The sequence below is a fragment of the Callospermophilus lateralis genome, unplaced genomic scaffold (genome assembly GCF_048772815.1).
Source record: "Callospermophilus lateralis isolate mCalLat2 unplaced genomic scaffold, mCalLat2.hap1 Scaffold_199, whole genome shotgun sequence".
In the NCBI taxonomy this organism is placed as follows: Eukaryota; Metazoa; Chordata; class Mammalia; order Rodentia; family Sciuridae; genus Callospermophilus; species Callospermophilus lateralis.
In genome coordinates this window covers 1,065,019-1,070,105 of record NW_027512988.1, presented here as the reverse complement: position 1 = coordinate 1,070,105, position 5,087 = coordinate 1,065,019, and the positions used below count along the sequence as shown (strand labels likewise).

Sequence of the window (5,087 nt, the reverse complement as noted above, 5' to 3'; positions counted from 1 at the left end):
CACATACACCACATCTGCTCATATACCCCACACATAAACACATAAACATCAAGCACACACACGTACCAATATCCACTCTTATACATATTACACATATATCACTCACACACATACATGTATGTTCCCACATGCCACAAAACTAGATGCCACACACCTAGGCCTCTCCACACACATACACACATGCATACTGCCCATAATCACCCACATAAGATCACATATGTACCTCACACATACACATGGGAGCACGCACACACACACACACACACACACACACACACACACACACACACACACACATTTATTTCCTGACCCTGAGCACGAGGTAAATAAGTTCAAAAAAAGCCATGTTCACTAAAATTTCTTTTTCTCGTTTATTTTCTGCTTCCCTGAACACAGAAAAACATTGTCCAGAATCTTGAGCCTGCAGGAAAGGAATGTTGTATATCTCCATCTTCCATTTCTAATGACCTGATATTCTCTGTATTAATTTGGACTTTTCCTGAGCTCAACAAGATGCAAGGGGAGATATTTTGGAAGATCTAAGAAGAGGCTTTGGGTAGTATTGTCCTCAACTTGATATCCTGGTCACTTATATGTCTTACAATATGAAAGACAATACATTTTGGTTTCCCCTCTTTCATCTGTCTTCCATTTAGAAATTTCCTGTGATGAGCCTGGACAAAATCTATGTCCAGACCAGGACAGTGACTCCAGCCTGTCAAAGAACCCACAGAGCTATATTTGGACTTTACATAGACTGCAAGTGTAATTTTATTCATCTCTTTGTCTAATAAATGCACAAGTATACTATTCACCTTTTAAAATAATAATATGTAGCTAAACAAGATGAAAAAGTTTATTCTTTAGTCAAAATACCTCTCATTCCACCTGCCACCAAAAGAACAAAATGCCTGCCACTTGAATGGTAAATTATATTCAAACGGTGGTTTATACTTGTAAATTATTTTAAAGACATCACAAAATTCTTGAAAGCAAAACAACATTTCTAAGCATGCATGGTTCAAGTTTCACTTAGGGAACGTGAAAACTACATCCTGTAGAACACACACAGGGTATTTACAGGAAATGTGGTCCATGAGATTCAGAGCCTCTGTGTGGTCTAAATGGAAGATCACATTTTCATATTTTAAGGTCAAATTGCATCAGCTTCTTTCCAGTAAAAAAAAAAAAAAGAATAGCATCATACTAGAATGTTAATATCTTGAAAACCTTTGAGCCTCAATATGGTGATCTCAGGATAATTTACCGAGGACGAGACTGATGAGCTGCAGTGGCTATTTAATACCCAGAGTTGTGCTTAGGAGAAAAGGATTTCCAGGATAAACCATTTTCAGGGAAAATCCAATCTAACAAATTTAGTTTCAGAAACTACGTATAGGGTGAAAGAATAAAATTACCCAACGTATACAAACACAGAATTTTCACCTTTTATGGTAAATATGGCTATTTCATCTTGTCAGGATAATTTGGGAATCTTCACCTTTATGATTACATAAAATGATTTCAGTGAAAGAAATAGTCAAAGTGATTTATTTTAGTTTCCTCTCCCCCATCCTTCTATACCTTCAAATCTGTTGGCTTTATGGTATTATTATGTCTGTAGAACTGCATGCAAAATGCAGTCAGTAAGAATTTCCTGAGCCCCACCCTGCTAGATGCAGGATGAGTCATAAAATTGTAAGAGCTTCCTATTTGCCCTCAGTGAGCCTGAAATCCAGCAGGAAAGATAAGACACATATGAGAATACTTAAAAACTAACAGCACAGTTGTAAGAATGAGCAGAGTGGTACCAATTGCTTCAGGAAAGCAGAGCTACAATCGAGAATCAGCAGAATGCAGACTATATGCATGTGAGTAATTCCAACAATGGGATTTGAAATTCCCATTTCAGGGACATAAAGTTTAATTCTGTTGAGGGACATTTTGGCTGCAGCAGCAGATGTTTGAGATCCTCTGCTAGAAATAGGAGTGTTAATGGCTACAGGTGGTTATCGTACCAAAATGACAAACAACAATAACAAAAAGTCCATAAAAAACCTGAGTGGCTTCTGCTAAGCTTGCTGGCAGATTTTCAAACTGAAAGAGGTTGCTCATAAATTATCTTTCAAGTTGATTTCATTTTTTTTTTCTGTATGCTGCTGAGATGCTCTAACGAGCATCCATATCACCTCAGTGGAATTGGGAGTTAGTGTGATTTGTGAAAAACAGGTGAGGTTGTTACTCAAGGACATACTCAGCATTTCTGCCACCGTGAACTGGCTGTGAACTCACAACCCTCCTGGCGGGTTGGGGACAATCGCAGCAACCATCAAAGCAAAAAGATCTGGGTCACTGGGGAGTTTTCCAAGTGGGATTTTATGGAGGACTCTGTCAAAGAGTCCTCAAGGCTCTTTCTGAGCGCTCACATACATCCTCCTTTCTCTTAGTACCTGCAACCTGAATTTCCTGCAGAGAATCACATCCTATCTGTAATGTGGAAGAGTCAAATTGCATCAGAGGCTGCACTCACTGCCCACGCCTATGGGGAAAGGCTCCACTGTTAATAATTCTGCTGACGACAGAGCAGCCCAGATCTATAGGTTAAGTAAATGCTGTATCAGAATTGCCAGTCTACAGGGGCAATAGCAATCTATGCCATTTGCAGAATGCCTATCATGTTCAAGGGCCTTACTTTTTTTTTCTCTAAACAATAATTCTGTAGGAATAGCTATGGCTATTTTTTCCCCCATAGGCTACGAAAGGCTAAATAATCTGCCCAAGGCCATACGTACAGTACAAGTTATGACTTTCCAATTTGAAACTATTGTTCTTCTCTGCTCTGGGATTGGAAATATAACCTACAAGTGAATTATAAATTTCAATTTAAGCAACATAAAAACATGGTGATCAAAGGCAGTAATTGTACTGAGTTAATCCTGAGAGAAATTGATAAAAAAAAAAAAACACAAAACAAACATAACTCCTGGGAAGCCATACTGTTCTAGGTTAGAAGAGGTTAAGAAAGGGACTCTCTCTGGGCACTCAAACCTCATGCAAATACTAGAATCCTCTTGCCCAGTATGGTCAGTTCCATGGAGCATTACTTGTTTTCCCTTGAGATAGTAATTTCAAAGTCATGCAAAACCTCTCAAAACCTTCCTGTGAGTCTTGATGACTCACCCACTCATGCATGATGCCTACTGAAGTGTACTGAATGAAAATCTGAACCCAAGCATATTATACATCCATGACTTTTCTCTGTGAGCAGTTAGTCAAAAATCAGAGATTTCAGCTAAAATATGGATATTCAAAATTGCTGTGCTATCCTTTAGGAAACAAATGTTACTCAATACTTATAGAAATCTCATGGACTTGGAATGGAATGACATCAAAGTGTAGGGCTGAATAAAAATAAAAGATGTAAAGATCTTTCCTAAGGTATAATAAGCTTTTTGGTAAAGCAGAATTTTATTAAAATTCATTTATGTAGTGTTTTACACACACACACACACACACACACACACACACACATGCACGCACGCACGCACAGAGTCCTCAACATTCAGGCAATTAACTCTTATTCTCAGGATTGCTTGACAAGAAAAGAGATTTCTTCACCATCTCCCTGATAGGATACTTCTGCTGCTTATATTCCCGAATGATATATCTTTTCATAAGAACAATCTCTTTAAGATCCCCAAATCTTGGAAAAAGTGAACAGATACTAACACAGAACCTTCTGCAAAATGCAACGCCACACAACAAAGAGGTAGTACAAGACATACATGTGGTGGACCATAGGGAGAGTCTTAGGGCCCAGCTGGGCAATGCTAACTGTGGAGTGTGGTAGCTGGGACTACATGGCTTCCAGGGCCACTTCCTCCTCTTCTTCTTCCGAGGCAGCTTTTGCTCCTAGAGGATGGAGCTCAGGAAGGTCATTGGTTACTTTATTCGGTTCTTTGTCCAAGGCCCCTGCTCTAATTTCAAGTAAAATCTGGCAAATTTCCATTTCAACTTTTTCATTTCTTCCCGATCATCCTTGCTTTCAAAGTGCTCCCTAACGATCCCAGTCTTCATCATTTCTTAGAACAGTTCGCATACTGGATTCCTGGGATTTTCACTCTGCATGGCCTTCATTATTTCCGTGCTCTTCTGCAGAGAACTGGCAGAACCACAAGCTGGTTCTGCATCCCCAAAAGCACAACTTTCACATGTGCTTTGAAAACACAGAGCTAACTCACAGCCTTCTTTGATCTGATCGTCTCCTTGTCCAGAACCATACAGACCCTTTTGGGCCTTCTTAACAGCATCTTTTACTTCTTCTTCTCTTTGGATAAGGTTTCAGCTTATAGTCATTTGATTCTGTTGTTTTGGGGCTTGTGGTAAAACAGAAAATTATGGTGGAGAGGACTCACGGAGGAAAGCTACTTACCTCGTGGCAGCCAGAAACAGAGAGAGTGAGAGAGCAAGAATGATAATCTTGCTCTGTGCTACTTGTAGCTTCAAATACAATAGATTAGCAAATTTCTCAGTCTCTTATATGTTGCTCCTCCTCCTTCTTCTTCCTTTCTTTCTTTGCATCGTCTTTGTGGACCTGCTGTTTTCAGAGTAAGATGGGTATTGATGTTTATGTGGAATGGAATTTGGTAACAAAGAAAAGGAAGTGATTTATTCATTCATTTTGCAAATATCAAAGTATCTATTTTGTGCACTGTGGAGGATATCATTAAGCAGTAACCAATCCCTGACTTTATGGAGTTCAAGTTCTACTGAGGGGAAAAGGTAACCAAAAATATAAATAAATTAAATAAATAAGTAAATTTGGGGTTTTAAACAATAATAAGCGGGTAAGAAGGAAAGTAAAATCAAAGGGGTCAGGAAGTATCTGGGATACAATTTTAAGTGAGAAGGTTATTTAACATGGAAGTACATGTAATCCGTAGAAAGACTTCAAAAGGAGTTGCTGTTCATATCCCGGGCTTACTATAACAAAGTACCACAAACTGAGTATCTTAAACAACAGAAAGTCATAGTCTTAAAGTTGTGGAGCCTGGAAGTCTTCAGAGCTCCCAAAGGCTATGAGAGCA

The 5,087-nt window shown here is 38.9% G+C and overlaps 1 pseudogene; it reads right to left on the bottom strand.

Annotated features, from left to right (window-relative positions):
* Positions 1–3,856: 3,856 nt before the first annotated feature.
* On the bottom strand, positions 3,857–4,280 carry LOC143390202 (charged multivesicular body protein 3 pseudogene; annotated as a pseudogene).
* Positions 4,281–5,087: the final 807 nt, after the last annotated feature.